The 19,655-nt window shown below is 42.1% G+C and overlaps 1 long non-coding RNA gene across 8 annotated transcripts in view; it reads right to left on the bottom strand.

The window, feature by feature from the left end:
- Positions 1 to 915: 915 nt before the first annotated feature.
- LOC140611875 (uncharacterized) overlaps positions 916 to 19,655 on the bottom strand; it is a 44,504-nt gene continuing 25,764 nt past the window's right edge. For 3 of the 8 annotated variants that reach the window (XR_012013122.1, XR_012013118.1, XR_012013123.1), the window contains exon 7: positions 927 to 1,217. This is a non-coding gene — a long non-coding RNA (uncharacterized lncRNA). The other 5 variants (XR_012013119.1, XR_012013125.1, XR_012013124.1 and 2 more) reach the window with 5 other exon arrangements.

Below are 19,655 nucleotides of genomic sequence, written 5' to 3'. Positions count from 1 at the left end.
AACAACCCTACTTACAGACTTTGTGAGTTGTCTATCACGCCCAAGCCCACAATGCTGATCTAATCTTTCATTTGATAAGGGAGGAAAACCAAACCATAAGTGATACACTCCAGTCATCGTGGCAGAGCTCGGGCCTCCGATCTGTCTCCCTCAAAAACAAACTGTAAAGTGGTTAAACGGGCAGTGTTGGCAGCAACTGAGAGAGAGCAAAAGAGCATGAGCAGAGGCCAAGGGAGAAGCAGGCTCCGTGCTAGCGGGGAGCCCAATGCAGGGCCCGAGATCCCACCTGAGCCGCAGGCAGATGCTTAACTGCCTGAGCCCCCCGGGCGCCCCTAGAGACGGATAGGTTTAAAGGGCTGCCTAAAGGCGGTGTCTAGGTCGGTCGTACACAGATGTCCCACTGCCACTTCTTGGCTTCTTTGTGAGCCTCAGCTGCTCACGTGACTTTGAGCCTTAGTTTCTCCCTCCGTAAAAGGGAAATGTCATTTCTACTCCATTTGTAAAACTCAATTTTTGGACCATGTCATCCTTTTACCTGTTCAAAAATTAAAGCTCTCTGTAAATGTTAAATATTATTATTTAGGTACCAATGTATTCTATGCCAGGGACCTTGGACTGTGTTCTTCTTGAAAAATCAAGCTTCAAGTGAATTACAGAGAAGTGCAACACTGTGTCACAGAATTGTGGGTCAGAGTTAAATAAAAAGCAAACATGCTGCTTGGGTGCATAATAGGTGCTCAATAAACAGGAGCTGAGAACAGTTGCTAGCATCATTGGGGATGGCAATGGTGTGTTTGTTGGTTTTTTTTTTTTTATTTTTATTTACTCATGGAAAAGAGAGAGAGACAGAGACAGAGACACAGGCGGACCTGTCCCTGCCCACCTCTCCATTCCTGCCCTCCCCCCACTGAAGGGCAGAAACTCTGCCCCCCGCCCCCAGGTCTCCATTCTGCTCAGCTCAGGGATGGTCTCCTCCAGGAAGCCTTAGCGACGATCCCCTGGGCCCCACTCAGCTTACACTCACATAGGGACGTTGTAGTGTGGTTGCCTCTCGGTGGTGAACCTCCCTGTAGGGACGGCAGTGAAGAGCGGATCATCTGGAGGGCCACATCTGGACGCTCCGGCCCCACCTGCAAGGGGCGAGGAGCCCGCTTTGCGGGGCGTCCTGAGGGTAAAACACATGGAGCACTGGGGACACAGGTGGCACATAATAAGCCCTGTGGGAAAAAAATAAAAAATAAAATAAAATAAAATAAAATAAATAAATAAATAAATAAATAAATAAATAAATAAATACAAACCCTGCGGGAGCGTGAATTATTATTATTGATCACTTTGAGGGCAGCGCTCTGTCTTATTCAGCTGTGAATTCTCGGTTTCCAGCCGAGGCCCTGGCACCGAATTCATGAATAGTAATAATGGCACTAACACTGACGGCAGGAGCAATGGGTGTGTGTAGAGATGGCACTGCACACAGCCCAGGCAACGTTCACACCTCCGCACTAGCCCTCTGACGGCCCTATGCATGTGCTTGGAATTTGGGGACTTCAGTCACTGAGATTGGGTCAGCATCTTCTCCTTGTCCAGATTTTGTCTGGCAAACTCCTGCTTGGACTTAACTCCCAGCTTCAAAGTCACTGTCCCCCGAGGAGCCTTGCTGGTACTCCCGGGCCACCTCGATTCTGCACTCAGTGCCACCAGGTGATGTTTTTCCTCTGTCTTTCTCCCTTTTCCGGGTATCTCCTTTACTCTGGGAGCTCTCCGAAGGCACGGACCACTTGGGATTCATCTCTGCATCACCAGGCCTAGCACGGCCCTGAGGTGCCAGTCCAGAACTGAGCAAAATGTGGTTCCTTTGGCGAGTGATGTGCTCACGGAGTGGCAGGTGACATGGACCATGGGCAGAGGGGCGCTGTGTGGGTGGACGATGGCCAGGGCTCCCATCTCATAAGGTAGTTTAGCTGTAGGAAGCCAGGAGTGACCGCAGGTGCAATTACTTCACCCCCAGCTTTCCAAAAGGGGAGAACAAAGAAAAAATAAAACTTGTTTTGCCCTTCCTAAAGGCTGCCAACCACTTTTTGAGCCTTCATGATAAGTGTATACTCCCAAACTCTGTGGTATGTATTGATAGAAAGCAGGAACAGTGCCTCGTATTCAAAATACCGTTTCTTCTCATCAGAGTCTGGCCCTCCACAGAGCACGAGTCTCATCGACCTTACTCAGGAGCAGCTCACCCCATACAATCACGCGAATAATGTGTGGCAAGACTTTGGACCACTAACAGGGCACCGGCTCTTTCTGAAATGGTCGGAGCATGTTAGCAGTTGATAGTGATGTGAAGGGTTCAGTTTTCAGGGCTAACCACTGTGCAAGGACAGATGATTTTAAGCAGGTTGGGAAGTTTATTCATTAACCTTTGGAACCTTGACTGGCCTGGCAAACAAAATGTGTCCGAGAGTTGTCCATGTTACTGAGCTCTGCCTTGAATTATTTCGATACGTTCCCACATCTTTGAGATACTCCCTAAGATTCAGATCTTCAGTTGTGTTGGTTCAGGTCCTCTAAGAAGCAGATACCAACACCGTATTACACATGCATGAAAGAGATTTATTGGGGGGGAAATGCCTGTGAAAGAAAAAAGGGCAGCAAGCCAGAGTCTGCAGACAGAGATACAGGTCTGACAGCTTTGAAATTAGGTTGGAGGAAGGGAGGGTGGGTAGGAGTATCGGGCTGCAGGGCAGTCCTCAGAAAGTCTCAACCAGACAGATGAGGAATCCTCAAGCGAGAGGTGTTTTTAGACTCTCGTGTCTGCAGGATTGAGCCTGCATGAATGCCCTGCTATGTTCCGATGACCTCTCCGGGGTCACTTGTAGAAGGTCAGCTTTCTGTGTTGGGCAGATGGATTTAACCACCTTATCCCTTCCAGGATCCCCCACCCCAAATAAGGAGGATTGATAGGATCTTGGAAGTCCAACAATGATAAATATTCAGTATAAAAAGAACTACGTGAGAGGTGTTGTAACTCTTCCCATACAAAAAGAGAGAGAGAGAGAGAGAGAGAAAGGGGAGGGGAGAAGGTTTCTTAACCAAAAAAAGTTCAGAAAACACCTGTTTTTAAATAATGTTAAACAGATTTCCAGGATTTCTCACAGCTGTTACCAAACGGATCTATATCTTGAGTCTTCAAGGGAACAAAACAGTGTGTAGAGTTTGTCAAATTTATATAATTTATATGATCATCCACCGCTCCTCCACCCCCAAATTTGGTTATATTTTTTGAGTATCTTGTGTGATATATTTTTGGCAATGCCTCACATGTTGTATATCTCTTGTGTGTCCTTCTGGATCGACTCCCCAACCTTCCCTGCCCTGCTCTGTGCCCAAGAGGCTGACCTTCATGGAGGGTGGCCTTCCCTTGCCCTTTATCAAGCTTGTCCAAGTAGGACTTTGGGATGATGGAAATACTCTGTATCTGTGCTGTCCAGTAGGAGAGCCACTAGCCATTCATGGCTCATGAGCACTTGAAAGTATGGCTAATATGACTGAGGACCTGAATTTTAAATTTTAATTAGTTTAAATAGCTTACATGTGCCTAGTGGCTCCTGTCCTGGACAGCACAATTCTAGATTTTGGTTGGGTTTGGCCAATAAGAAGCACCATCTGGGAGATGAGGTGGTAGGAGGAGAATAAAAAAGTTTTTGATTTCCCTGGTCCACTTCTGGTGCGGGTTGGCCGTGTCTTCCATCAAAGGCCTCAGCTACCTGACAGCCCTAGATTCTGACGCCAATTGCAATGTGTTTTTCCCCCACACCAAGCAATTCTCCAACAATTCAGCTGAATTCTGACTATTTCCTGGAGATGGCATAGGATCCCACAGGTTAAGGGCTCAATCCTATAAGACTGTCCCCTCCCCTTGCTTCAGATGCTAACGAAAGTCCAAGCTCTGACCTGTGCTTCTTACCTACCTGCTATAGATCAGAGAGGTTCCAACAACCTCCTCTTTGCATTTGATTAATTCCCTAGAGCTGCTCACTCAGAGAAACTCCAAGAGACACATTACTTACTAGATGATAGTTTATTATAAATGATAGGATTAGGAACAGCCAGATGGAAGACATGCATAGAGTGCGAGGCGAGGAGAGAGGGATGTGAAGTTTCCATGCTCTCCCGGCAATCCCCACAAGTTCACCTGCCTGGAAGCTCTCCATACCTGTCCTCTTGGGGTTTTATGGAGGCTTTGTTATATAAGCATGATTGCTTAAAAAATTGGCCATTGGCAACCAGCCTCTGAGTGACCTCCCCCAGCAAAGGTCAGCAGGGTGGGAATGAAAGTTCTAACCTTCTAACCACATGGTTGGTTCTACTGGCAACCAGCCCCTCCTCCTCAGATGCTTTCCAAAAGTCACCTCAATAGCATAACTCAGGTGTGGTTGAAAGGGTTGAAAAGGGCTTGTTGTGGGGCAGCCCGGGTGGCTCAGCGGTTTAGCACACCTTCAGCCCAGGGTGTGATCCTGGACACCCGGGATCGAATCCCACGTGGGGCTCCCTGCATGGAGCCTGCTTCTCCCTCTGCCGCACCCCCTCCCTGTGTCTCTCATGAATAAATAAATAAAATCTTTAAAAAAAATGGGGGGGGTTGTTGTGACTATCAGGACACTTTCACTGCTCTTATCACTTAGGAAATTCCCAGGGCTTTAGGGGTTCTGTGCCAGAAGTGGGGACAAAGACCTAATATCTATTTCTTGTTATACATTGCAATGTACTTGGGGAGCTTGCATGGCTCAGTTGGTTAAGCATGAGACTCTTGGTTTCGGCTCAGGTCATGATCTCAGGGTGGTGAGATCACGCCCCAAGTTGCACTCCTTGGTCGGCTAGAAGTCAGCCTGGGATTCTCTCTCTTCCTCTTCCTCTGCCACCCCACCCCCACCCCTGATGTGCACATGCACACTTTCTCCCTCTGTCCCTCTTTCTCTCAAATAAATCCCAATATCGGCAGCCCTCTCCATACAGCCACCATCTACCAGGTTCAGCAGACACTTCCAACCCTTTGGGGCTGTGGAGTGGTAAAGGCAACCCGTGGTTGGCAGGCTGCTGTGCCAACCTTGTAGGGCTCTGCGGCCCCTGCCCACACAATTACAAACAGTCCTGTGAAGTTCTGCTCAATTGCTCAGGTTGAGGTTGCCATCTGGTTCCTGCCAGGACCCTGCCTGGAGCACTGATGTAAAACTGGTGATTTTTAATTCTGAAAAATATGTATCATGCAGTAATAGTGAACGAGCCAGAAAACATTCATGATAAGGATGAAAAATCCTTTCCCCAAACACTCCTTGCCCCTCCACCTGATACACAGAGGCAAGAACCTCAAAACCCTTTCTGGCTTTGCTTTGAATGATTTCTTCCAATATCTCAAAATAATACGCTAAGGCCACTATTAGGGCTCCACGGACTTGCAACATCACTGGCACCTTTTTCTGGGTTGGATGAGAATTTCTGTTACATCCTGACACCCCTTCCTTCCCTTCCCCTCTCCTTCCATTTTTTGATTGTTATACTAGTAATTTTAGTAGTAGCTTCCTCTATTGGTTGCCCGATAGCTTTAAATAATATATTTTTAAATTTCTAGTTCTTGTTCCATTGCTTTCAACTGTGTGTCTTAACCTTTCATTTTTCAAAACGAAGGCATTACCATTTCAATCCTTACCTCTTTTTCCCTCCTCCCTTTTCCTCTCCATGTTTCTGTCCAGTCACATCTTCATTTTTTACATTATCCTTGTGGATAATATTTACATTCTGCTTTGTAACAAGTAAATTTTCTATGCTTTGTCTATGAACATTTCTGAAAACTAAAAGCCAGTAATCAGCATTTACATTATGTCAATATTGTCTACTAAGAATAGAACTTAGTAGAACTAAGCAAGCATACATTTTCTCTTTTTCTAAGTTTTTTTTTTTTCTTTTAATCCCATTCCAACATAGTTAACATACAGGGTTATGTTAATTTCAGGTGTATGATATAGTGACTCAACATTTCTATACATTACTCAGAGCTCATCATGGCAAGTGTACTCTGAACCCCATCACCTACTTCATCCACCCCCGCCCCCACCTCGCCTCTGGGAACTAGCAGTTTGTTCTCTATACTTAAGATTCTGTTTCTTAGTTTCTCTCTTTTTCTTTTGCTTATTTGTTTTGTTTCCTGAATTCCACATATGAGTGAAACCGTATAGTATTTTTCTCTGATTGACTTATTTCACTTAGCATTATACTGTCTAGCTCCATTGGTGTTGTTGCAAATGGCAAGATTTCATTCTTTTTTATGGCTAAATTATATGCTGCAATAGACATGGGGATGCATGTATCCTTTTGAATTAGAGTTTTTGTATTTTGGGGATAAATATCCAGTAGTGCAATTACTAGATCATAGGGTAGTTCTATTTCAAACTTTCTGAGGAAACTCCATACTGTTTTCCAGAGTGGCTGCACCAGTTTGCATTCTCACTAACAGCGCATGAGATTTCCTTTTTCTTCACATCCTCGCCAGCACCTGTTGTTCGTTGTGTTGTTGATTTTAGCCATTCTGACAGGTGTGAGCTGATATCTCATTGTGGTTTTGATTTGCATTTCCCTATGAAGAGTGATATTGAGCATCTTTTCATGTGTCTGTTGACCATCTGGATGTTTTCTCTGGAGAAATGTCTGTTCATGTTATCTGCCCATTTTTAATCAGATTATTTGGGTTTTTTTGGGTACTGAGTTGTAAAGTTCTTTATAGATTTTGGATAAGATTATTGGATATGTCATTTGCATATATCTTCTATTCAGTAGGTTGCCTTTTAGTTTTGTTGATTGTTTCCTTCACCGTGCAGAAGCTTTTTATTTTGATGTAGTCTCAATAGTTAATTTTTGCTTTTATTTCCCTTACCTCAGGAGACACATGTAGAAAGATGTTGCTAAGACCAATGTCAGAAAAATTGTTGCCTGTGCTGTCTTCTAGGATTTTATTGTTTTCAGGTCTCACACTTAGATCTTTAATCCATTTTAAGTTTATTTTTGTGTATAGTGTAAGAAAGGGGTTCAGTTTCATGCTTTTGCATGTTGCTGACCAGTTTTCCCAGCACCATTTGTTGAAGAGACTTTTTCCTATTAGCATGCATTTACTCTCTTCCAGGTCCAATGTCATGGTGCCTTGTTAGTCAAAAGGGAGCATTCATGGCATCAGGGACAAATGTACTTTTCCTGCCTCTCAAACTTGCTTTAATTTGAGTACTTTTCTATTTAGACCATGACTATTTTGTACAAATTTTATTCCCTCAAGCTTTGATTTTTTTTCCCTTATAAAGAGGAAAACACATACTCTATATTCCGAATATCATTTGGCTCTGTAGTCATTTAATTAATTTCTTAGAATCCTTTTCATTTTTCCTCTTTAAGGCAGTGTTCTTGAAATTCAGTGACTTTTCCCAATTGCCTTCAAGACCCGTGGCTCACTTTGTAACCTGGGTTCCTTTTCACTGGAATCCTGGTTGCTCCACAATTTTCTGTATTCCACAGTTCCCCCTTTCTCAGTTTTGCCCACTCGCTCCTCCCAACTCTCTTTTTTGGGAGCACATCATTAGGTAAATTTTTAGAAGAAAATGGATGCATGAGGCAAGATATTCGGAACATATGAATGTCTGAAGATGATGTTCTTTTTCTTGTTTTTAAACGGGACATAGAAGTCTGGGTCCAAAATAATTTTACCTTCATATTCTGAAGCCTTTATTTCAGTGTCTTCCAAGATCCGTCATTGCTGATGAGAAATCTGATCCATTTTGATTCAAATTCCCTTATAGTTCCTGGTTTACATTCCTCCCCACTCCCACTGAGAGCTCAGAAACACTATCCTGGGGGATTTGATATTTCAAGGGCTAAGTCTTTTTTTAATTAATTCTGATCAATATTTGTGTTTCCCTTCAGCTCTTGGAATTATTTTATTGTATCTTTGATAACTTTCTTCCCTACTTTCTTATTGCTTTCTGAGTTTCTCTTAATTGGCTATTAAGGGCTGCATTTGTCCTCCAAACCTCATTCTTATTCTCTTATTATCCTTCCTTTGTCATTTTGCTCAATATTATAGGAAATTTCCTCAATTCCATCTTCTAATCTTTCTATTAATAAATTTTTAGTTTTTGGGATGCCTGGATGGCTCAGTTGGTAAAACATGAAACTCTTGATCTCAGGGTTGTGACTTGGAGCTCCATTTTGGAAGTAGAGATGACTTAAAAATAACATCTTTAAAGAAGAATCTTTCTTAGCTATTATTATTTTTTAATTTTGACAATTTAATTTCCCAGAAATATTCACTGCTCACTCTCATTTTTGTTTAAGGAAAAGAAATCTGGTTTCCTGGTTTTCTCTTCTGGATATAATGTCCTTTTAAGTCTCTGTTTTCTTGAATTCGATCTCTTATGATGTGCTTTTCTATTTTTCCCTCAAGTATCTTATTAGTCCATTAATTTTTAAGAATAAGTAAATAAGAAAGCTGTTTTATGATGGGTTTGTTTATCTTTCCCCTTTAAATGTTTGTTCATCTTTAGGTGTCAACTCATTTTTAGGAGTGAAGAATAGCAATGCTGTCAGTTTCTGTGTCTGGGGGCTTGTCCTATCAACTGGCAAGCTTCTCTCTAGGGTATTCCTGAACAAGAAAACCTTACTTTAGGATGTCAATACTCACACCAAACAAAATAATTAATGTCTTCAGAGGGAAAGACTTGATTTTTTTTGGCTGGGGTTCAGCCTGGAGTCCTGCCTATAAGACGCACTCCTTTCTCCACTGTCCTCCATTGTCACTCACCTCATGTACTCTGGGCCGCATATACCTTTTCTCTGGTTTATCTGTTGATGTACTGACATTCTTCCAAATGCGTTTTGTCTTCCTAAAATCTGTCAAAATTTCTTCTTCAGAGATGGCTCCCCTCCTGTTCTCTTCATTATTATTGATTTATCATTAAGAAATTCCTTTCGATCATTTTGAAAGTATCTCAGGAAGGAGGGAAGGCAAATTCTTGGCCTCAGTTCACCATCGTGAAATAGAAGCCTCTGGAATATCACTTAGGCAATCCACAGCATGCGCTCGGAGAATGTCACCTAAAGGCCTTTAATACTTCTCTTGGAATCACTTTATGAAAACAAAAAACAATTGAGGTATTTTTGATGAAGAAATCTTCCCAGTCAGAAGTTGTTTATCTGAGCTTTTACTTGGCAGTGTAGAGTTGCAGGTGACGTAACAGGTCTTCAATAAATACCTGTTGAACAAATAAATAAATGAATGAACAAATGTATGACTAAGCCTCTAATTAAACGTCCCTTAGAGTCTCAGTAATACATTTGTTCATTCATTCATTTATGAACAGTCGGTAGAGCATGGAACTCTTGATCTCAGGGTCCTGCATTCAAGCCCCACAGTGGGCATGTAGTCTACTTTAAGAATGAATGGATTAATGAATTAATGAATTAATGAATAAAATAAACCACTAATTAAAAAACAGTATAAAGAGCAGCCCGGGTGGCTCAGCGGTTTAGCCCCACCTTCGTCCCAGGGCATGAACCTGGAGGCCCCGCGATCAAGTCCTGCGTTGGGATCCCTGCATGGAGCCTGTTTCTCCCTCTGCCTGTGTCTCTGCCTCTATCTCTCTCTGTGTCTCTCATGGATAAATAGATAAAATATTTTTAAAAAACAGTGTAAGGAAGTGGATAATATGTATGTTCAGTAAAAAAATAAGTGGAATGATGTATACATAAGTGCATTCTGTTTTTTGATACATTCTCTTAGAGGTATAGATATTAATGCAAACATACTGACTTTTTAAATGAATGCAAATAAATGTACATTTAAATAATGTTGACCTTTAAAACAGTTGTCTTCAAAGTTACTGAGGATACTTATTGGTGAACATTGGGGGTTCTGGTTTGAATTTCCCTTTGGATCCTATCCTCCTTCCTTCCATCCATTCTCTCTCCCTCCCTCCCTCTCCCTCCCTTCCTCCCTCCCTCCCTCCCTTCTTTCCTTCCTTCTTTCCTTTTTCCTCTCTTCTTCTTCTTTTTTTTTTTGCTCCTTCAGTGGGGGAAATCTTTAGTCTTTGAAGGCAAATTTTATTTTTTTAAATATAGCCAAATGATAAAAATTAGAGAGGAAGACAAACCATGAGAGACTCCTAACTCTGGGAAACAAAGAGTTGCATAAGAGGTGGTGGGTGGGGGGATGGGATAACTGGGTGATGGGCATTAAGGGGGGCACATGACGAGATGAGCACTGGGTGTTATACTCTATGTTGGCAAATTAAATTTAAATAAAACAAACAAATAAATAAAATGAAAATGTAGCCAAATGCTACTTTGAAAAAAATATATATGCATATATATGTGCATATATATTAAATATTTTATTTATTTATTCATGAGAGATTGAGAGATACATAGAGAGAGCACAGACCCAGGCAGATTCCCCTCGGGGAGCCAGATGTGGGACTTGATCCCAGGACCAGGATCATGCCCTGAGCCAAAGGCAGATGCTCAATTGCTGAGCCACCCAGGCATCCCTTTGAATATATTTTTTATTTTTTTTTAATTTTTTAATTTTTTTTAAAATTTTTATTTATTTATGATAGTTACAGAGAGAGAGAGAGGCAGAGACACAGGCAGAGGGAGAAGCAGGCTCCATGCACTGGGAGCCCGATGTGGGATTTGATCCCGGATCTCCAGGATCGCGCCCTTGGCCAAAGGCAGGCGCCAAACCGCTGCGCCACCCAGGGATCCCTGAATATATTTTTTAGATCAGAATGATTGATGCATTATTTTTGTGGTCAAAACCATGCGATAAGATAGATCTCAAATGGGGTTATACATGGATTATGAATAACACCTCCCCCCCACCACCACCAAAAGGAGGTCCTTTTGGTTTATTTGAGGTTTTTTTTTTGGAAGCAATAGGAGAAGTTTTTGAAGAAGTATACACTTTTGCAAGGTGCCCCATATAAAGAGGTTGACACTCACACTGATGTACAAAATGAAACCACTGCTGTATAACCACCTGCCATGCATTGTCTTCTTTGCTGTTCCTGATAATGATTACTGTGAGGTTGATAATAATGATGGCTGTCATTAAGATGTGCCTACTGTGTAAAGCCAGAGACTTTATACGCATGATTCACTCCATTGGGTTATGACCCCCATTTTTACAGATGAGGAAACTATGACTCAGAAATTTTGTTTAATTCCAAGATACTCAGCTAGGAAATGACCCCAGTCCCAAGTTTGTCCACCAAGTCAGTTTGACTTGGACAAGTATTACTTCTCTTTCATGTATGAGGAAGCTAAGCCAGTTGCCCAGGGTGATAGACTAGGTGATTCGGTTCTGGAGTCGCAGCCCAGCAGTCTATCCATAGCTCTCTCTCCCTCACCCTTGTTTGATAAAATCCCCCTAGGTCAATGGTGGACTCACCAGCCAATGCCTGTGTGGCAGGGCACAGCTCTCATGTATGCCCTTGAATGAGGACACAGAATGTGTCTTCTGTGTACATCTGCCCTGCTCACATGCCAGCCTCTTGCAGGGAGGTGAGACGTAGGGAGCCCCCTGGTCGTGCTTGTTCAGAAGGTTTGCCTAGTGTTCTGGCCTTTTTCTGTGTGGTTATGAACCTGGTCCTGTTCTAACTTGAGATATTGGTTAAGCCTCTGGCTCTAGCTTTTATCTCTTTGGCTGAATAGGTCTCTGAATGAGACCTTCTCCCTTCCTATCAACCCTCACCTAGAACAAAATTTCTTGGGCTGTTCCATTGGAGGTTTGGACATCTGTTTGGGGTTACCAAAAGTTTAGGCAAATGAGACATGCTCTGCCTTGACAGTCAAAGGCTATGCTTAGACTACTCTAGTTCCTGAAATGTAGGGCGAAGAGTGATACCCAAGGGCAAATCTGATCTCGAAGGGGAACAAAGGGGCAGCAAACTGATTCCAGAAATTTCTGAACGCAGTGTGTATGTGGGGGTGTGGTTGTGCTGATGCTTGCCATAATTCAAGAACCTGAGGGCTGAGACTGGCAAGTGAATGCTAAACTTTGTCCTATATCCAGACGTAACTAGAAGGCCTTGGTACCACCTGATGTTACCGTGGAGGTCCCGGAGTCTTAGCCCTTGGGCACTGGACAACCAAAATGTATTTGAAAATTCTGCCGGTTTGTGAACTGAGAGCTCTTCATGCAATGATCTATTTGTTTCCCATTGGTTCTAGGAGAGATTTGAGACACTCTTCAGATGGCTGGATGCTGATTCTGAGCACTTGGTGCAGTGCTAGCCCAGAAAGGGGTTGAAGACACTGAGCACTGCCAAATGTCCGAGGAAGTCCAGAGTACCCTATTCGTGCCCAGCTGAATGAAAGTGTGTTGTGCAGAAGTATTTTGGAGGTAGGAGAATATAAATCTGTATAAATATTAAAATACATCTAGGATTTTCTGGGTGATCAGAGAGTGCACAAAAGGACTGGATCGGTTGTAGATTTGTAGATTTTCCTGATGGACTATGGATCCATCGTCTTTTCCAAGGGATCACATTCCTACTCCCTAACTCAACAAAAGGTCTCATTCAGGCTGAATTCTTCTATAAAAGATCTTCCTTGAGCTGTGGATATCTTGACTGTGGTTATCATTACCCGTTAGGACTGTGTGCCAGATGTTTTTCTTTCAGTACACCCAAAAGGCTTCTTTTCGGAGGACTTTGTAAAGTCAGGGGAAATATTGAGTCGAGAGGAATCAGACCCATACTGTGGAGGAACCCTGGAGACAGTCACGAAGGATGACCCTGAGACAGGCGCTCGTATGCAGTAACTAGATTCAGGTGTGACAGCAGAGTCCTGGGTGAACTACCTACTGTGCCTCATGGGATCCTGTGTAATTCCTGGTGTGCCCCTCCTGAATTTGCTTCCTTATTCAGCATAGATCCAGGGCAGTTCACAAGGGGCTGGTACCTCCTTCTGTAAAGGTTGATATGCTACGGCACAGGCTCCTCACCTGGCTGCAATTGCTTGAGATCTGTGTTGAGAGTGCATTAGTCAGCCATGATCCAGAACTCTCTCTGTGATTGCTCTCATCAGTCATGTGCAGTGCTGAGTGAATTCCATAACTGCCATTGCCTGCTGCAACTGCCCAGAGTAGTCTTCTGGTGCATGGGCCTGCTGCAGCAAGATTTTGTAGACTTCCCTAACTCTAGGCAGGAATAATTCCTGTGTTGGGTGCCACCATGAAAATCTCCCATTAGTCAAAAAAAGAAAAGAAAAAAAGGTGTTTTTTTTTCTTTCTGATAACTTCCTGCATTTCACTGCTAAATATTACCTATGACTATAACCATTCTGTGATGCCAAATTCTGTTATGACATGGACTATTTGGTCATATTGAGCCCAATTATAAGTGAACTTCTTGGAGGAATTTATGCCCACATTATCATTCAAATGATGCCACTGTTGTATCCTGTAATGCATTCTTTGCTTCTTCAGAGCTTCTAGGGGTTGCTGGGAATCCTTGGAATTTCTTGGCTTATAGCTGAATCACTGTAATGGCTGGGCTGCCCCTGTCTTCACATGTCTGTTTTTCCTTTGGGTGTCTATGTCTGTGCCTTCACCTATCCTTCTTCAAGGGCACCAGCCATTGGGTGTAAAGCCCACCCTAATCCATTCTGACCTCATCTTAACTAATTACATCTGCAAAGACCCTATTCAAATAAGGGCACATGTTGAGGTTCTGGGTAGGCATGAATTTGGTGGTGGGGGTGGGATGAGGGAGCGCTAGGCAAACTGGTATATTTCTGGGTCTCTGGCCAACAGACCCAGTCCCTTTTTCAGGGACTCAGTGTCTGCTCCCTAACTAGAGCTTTTGTAAGAATAGTGTCCTGCAGAAGTATATGCAATTCCCCCAGGCTGAAATTTGGAGTTGAGAGTTTGAGTACAGGAAACAGGTTCTGTCCCTGGTACTGCTATAATTAGGTTACCTTTATTCCTCTCTGAATCATTAACTTTGAAAACTGCTGGTTCAGTCGGTGACAACCAGTGATACATCATCTTTAACCAGTCTGCACCACCATAAAAAAAAGAAGCTGCTCAAGTATTAATTTATTGCTCCATGACACAAATGGTGCATCTCAAACAAACTCAGCCAATTTTAAGGATGATTTCTGGGCTGTTTAAAAAGGATTCTTCTGCCAGCTTTTTGAAAATGTTGCTTTAAAGATGATTATTTTCTGTTTCAGGACAAATCCATGAATTTGGCCCATTCATGTTAGCTATACGGAGGCCATACATCTCTTGTCCATAAAACTTGAATACGTGGGTGTCAGAAGTGATTTTTCTGAAGTTAACTTTTCCCATACTTTGAGTTATCAGTTTCTGTCGTGCTGGTGTGCATTTCAGCTGAGGTTTTATTACATTGTGTTGGCAGCACATTATGTTTTTTACACATGGATTTGATTGAGAAATGAAACTGGAATAAGAATGAGGTAGCAGCAGCATCTGCTGCAAGACTCAACTATTGCCATTGTCAATCACCCTGATTGATTAAATATGGTAGTACACATTTTTATTAAAATGAAATACTTCTCTTGAAAAAGGACCATTATGCCAGTAGATGATACAACTCTCCTGAAAAGTGTGCCCAAGGAAGAGCTCTCCTGGTGGAGTAAATAACTGTAGATGGTTGGAACAAATAGAGTTCAGATTAGCTCTGGGTAGTTCTGTAAATTTAAATGATTTTTTTTAATGTAAGGAAGAAGTGAACCAAGATTTTGGGGTACTAAGCCCTCTGGAAGGGTTTTAGTTGACTGGGTCCCCAAACACAGTCCTTCATTTGTTGATGTCCTATGGCCCGCCTGGTTGTAAGGTATCCAGTATGACCCAGAATTTCTCTGAAGTAAGAGCAAACATCCTGATCCACTGAAGTTTCATTTCTCTCATTTTCCATTCAAACTCATTATAGCTTACTGCCATTTTATAAATCTGAAAAACTGACATACAAACAGAGGTGAGAACGGATACACTTGAGAGGGAGAATGGGTGGATTATTCCATTGGTTTGGATGAGGACCCAGCAAACATCATCACTGTCTGCAAAACCCTGAAATCTGGAGTAACTTCAAAAAGGAAGTGGTGAGGGATTGAGTATTAGACCATTAAAAACCCAAAGAGGTGAAATAGGAACTGAGGACTGCTCCCTGGAGGGCAAAGCACTGATTTCATTGAGCCCATTCCATTTTGATGTGGGTGGTTGTGTGTGTGTATGTGTTGCTGTGGTCACCCAGAAGTCTCTGGCTGGGACTGGGTATTCCTGGAGCATCGATACTTTCCCTGGCTTGAGCTAGCCTAAATTCCAGGGAGCCTGTTTAATCGTGATCCCCAGCAAAATGTCTCCTATTGGAATCCATTTAGGACAATAACCCAAAAGGCTTTGCTTTAGAGTAAAGCACAGGGCTTCAGAAGAGGGCTTTTCAGAAAACTAAGTGGGCAATAAGAAAGGAAAAACCTTCGGAGTAATTCCTTTAACACAGAATGCTTCTGCTGCGGGGCTGGTGTCAAGACTAATCTTGCAGGATTGAGATATTTTCAGCTGTATCCAATTTAGGTTTCGGCTTTTCCTCACAGAGGGATTGCTTCTGAAACAATCTTTCTCACTACTCTCCCTACCCACGTCTTCTAAAGCCTGTTTGTAGATTTGAGGATTGCTAACAGATTTTAAGAAGAACAAGAAATCTCTGAAATACCATGCAGCTAAAAGCCAAAAACAGGAACACTTGGGAACTTGACTTTTTTCTTTTCTTTCTTTTGCTTTTCCTTCCTTCCTTCCTCCCTCCCTTCTTAAAATATCTTGTCAAGGGGTGGCCTCCAACTATCAGTCAACTTTCTCTCTGGACTCAGCCATGAAGGATGAAAGCCCCACAGAGACTTGCAGTTTTAAACTTGGAGCTCCCTGTAGGATCCCTAGACCTTCTTTTAGAAAATGACCTCTGTTTATCTGGTTCTTTCTTGGCATCTTGGATCGTATTAATGGCATATCCACAAACAGAGGCCACCAGATGTATGCTAGGATGATAATATCCAGTAAATTATCTGGAAGCACACAGATATCCTGGTTGTCTGGCCAGGAGTCTAAGTTTTGCTATTGTTAGAGGTCAAGAACATGTAGGATATCAGTGACCAGGTAGGCAGCACACACATTAAGGGTCACTCAGATGTGTGGGCAAAAGCAAACCAGAGTTCAGAAGTCCAGGAAGCCACATAAGTGAGGTCGACATAACAGCAATCCAAACATTGTGTTGTAACCTGATTTAGATATAAAAAGCCTGTTGATTAATAAGAGAATGGGTGTCAGTCTTACTACACCTTTTGGCAACTGGCTTAATCTTTCTATATATCACTTTCTTTATCTGTAAAGCAGAGATTAATCACCTTTCTTACAGAGTTGTAGGAGAGATACATTGAAATAATGTTAGCTAAATCTCTTGTCTGACATAGAGAAAATGCTTAACATGTAGCATTTCCACTTTCCCATTTCTAATGCACCGCCCTCAAAGGCAGAGCAGATATGAGCTTGAGAGGTCCTGAGCCCACAGAGCATATGCAAAAGTGACCAGGCTGACAGTGGAACATGGTAAGAAAGAAATGGTCCATTTGGAAGCAAGCCCTGAGTGGGCCAATGTTCTTATGGTAAAAAATTGAGTGGACTTGTGCCAGCTGATTTTTTCCCCTCCTCAATTGCTGACCATTTTGAAGAAGTTTTAGCTGCCCTTGTTTTGTTGCTATTGTTGTTATTATGGTGTATTCCATTTAATTTTTTATTAAAGTGTACCATACTTAAAGAAAGGTGCATCATCATAAGCAGACAACTCGATAAATTTTAACGACTTGAGCACGCTTATGTAATCAGCAGCCAAATCAAGATCAGAATAATTTTAGGGACAGCCCGGGTTGCTCAGCGGTTTGGCACCTGCCTTCGGCCCAGGGTGTGATCCTGGAGACCCAGGATCAAGTCCCACGTCAGGCTCCCTGCATGGAGCCTGCTTCTCCCTCTGCCTGTGTCTGTGTCTCTCTCTCTCTCTGTGTCTCTCTCATGAACAAATAAAGAAAATCTTAAAAAAAAAAAGAACAATTTTAGTACCCTGAAAGTACCCTTCCTGCATCCTTCTAGCCTACCCTACTATTCCTTTTGTTGATAGATGACATACAGAAAACTCTTAAGCCACTATTCTGATTTCTAATATTAGAGATCAGTTTTATCTGTATTTGACTGTATGTAAACATAATCACATATTACATGCTCTTTCATGTCTCACTTTTTCTTTTCTCAGCATGTTTGTGAGATCCATTCATACCATAGCTTGCATTTTAAGTTCATTCATTCCAAATACATGCCTCTAGTATTCCATTCTGTGCATTATAACCCTGTATTCATCCTATTGTTGGTGAACATTTGGGATATTTTCAATTTAGGGTTAATATGAATAATATTTCTCTGGATATTCTTGGACATGTCTTTTGGTGGACCTGTGCACTCATTTCTCTTGAGTATACCCCTAAGAACAGAGTTACTGGGTCAGCTATAGTAGATACTATCAATTTTCTAAAGTGGTTGTACCAATTTACTCTCCCCAGTAATATATGCAAATTTTGGCTTCTCCACATCTTCCCCATTACTTGGTATAGTCTCTGTCATTTTAACCTTTCTGGTGGGTCTAGTGTATTGTGCTAGATTTATATTGTGAATATAAATTTTCATTTTCCGGTTGACAAATGAAGTTGGGCACCTTTTCTGATTGGAAATCTGTAGCTCAAAGAAGCTAGAAGTTCTCTTTGGAGACATACAACTAGCAGGTGATTATAAACAACAGGTCTCCTGATGCTCTATGTCAACACTGTCTCCAGACTGAGGTGTGGATTTAGGCCATAGTGATAAGAACAGTACAGGAAGTGATTCCTCACACTCTACATTGCCTCTTTGTATCTTGAGTAGTATATTCCATTCTGAGCCCTACACTTTAAGAATGAGGATGAACAAGGGTATGTTTAGAGGGGAGTTTGTCCTTGACCAGGTCAGCACTCAAACCAGAAAAGGGAACAGTCAGAAGAACTGGGATTATTCAGCCTATAAGAAGAGGACAGAGGGGGAACCAAAAACTGTCATTTAATTGATAGAGGGCTATCTTCTGAACGAAGGGTCTGGCTTTTTCTGTGGACCTATAAGGCAAAGTTAAAAACTATAGAAATGAAGATTGAAGGTGGCAGGATGGCAAAGCTCAGTCCATCATTATCTGGTTCTTTCTTCTGGCTTGGCCTAGTGGTGGCCTAGACAGTAAGGCCAGGGCAGTCCCCTCACAAGTCACAAAATGTTATCTAATTTGCATAAATTATCTTGAATCTGTAAATAGGGGATACCTAAGAATACAAGTGGCACCTACTTCATAACATCATTTTTCCTAACAAATATTTATGGATTCCTCCAAGCTGCAAGGCCCGGATCTGAATTCTTATTTTTTAAAAAATATTTTATTTATTTATTCATGAGAGCCAGAGAGAGGGAGGTAGAGACAGAGAGAGAAGCAGGCTCCTCATGAAGCAGGGAGCCCAATGTGGGACTCAATCCCAGGACCCTGGGATCATGACCTGAGCTTAAGGCAGACCCTCAACCACTAAGCACCCAGATGTCCCAGACCTGAGTTCTTTACAAAGGATGGATATTGTTACAACTGGAGGTCTCACATATTCACTGATGAATTCTTGAAAAATTGATATTTGTAAAACAAAGCCAATTTGGGCAGAACAGGTAAACAGTCAAAAGAAGGAAGATAGTTTAAGACCATTTGTTATACTTAGGGTGAGTGAGAGATACTGATGACCAGGAGTGGAGCCAGGTTTACATGAGGCCAGTAGAGTTTGAGAGGTCTTGAAGCATATAGAAAATAATCTGATGGCTAACCAAGGGCAAAGTGGGCCAGGCAAAGGAGGTAGAAGGAGTCAAGTGCAAATGCAATGGAGATGAGATCCTTAAGGAAGTGTGAGCAGGGGGGTTGGAGGGAGAGGGTCAGGGAACAAAGGGTTGGAATTATTTCAAAAGGTCTTCAAATTCATATACAATCAAATATTATCTGTAGTTTATGTATAATGTCACACACACAGATGTTTATGCTGAGTTTGAAATATGCACAGATGTTATACTGATTCAGATATCCTTTTTAAAAGGTACTGAATTAATAGTTGGTTTTATTATACATTTTTTTCAATCAGCAGATTCTAAAAGTTACAGTTTCTCACATGTTTGAGTAAGGTTTTTTTTCCCATTAAACAAGTATCTTACACTTGCAGTCATTGATAACTATTAGTCTTGAAATATGATTATTGCTGTCCATTTACAAAAAACTGGAAATACAGAGAGTTAGGCAGGAGAAAGATGATGAACTCTGAAAGGGAATTTGAGTTACTCACTGATCACTCTCAGGCCTGAAAGGAATGCAGAGAGTTCATATTGTACATTCCCTTGTTTCTGGCCAGAGTCAGACCTTCTCCACCTTAGACAGATGAGTCTATCTTGTTCTCCATTATTATCTGGATTTGTTTCCCAAATTCTTTTGAGTGGAAACCACTGCAATGGGTAC

This window comes from Canis lupus, chromosome 20 (assembly GCF_048164855.1).
Source record: "Canis lupus baileyi chromosome 20, mCanLup2.hap1, whole genome shotgun sequence".
Classification (NCBI taxonomy): Eukaryota; Metazoa; Chordata; class Mammalia; order Carnivora; family Canidae; genus Canis; species Canis lupus.
This window is presented reverse-complemented; position numbering and strand designations above follow the sequence as displayed.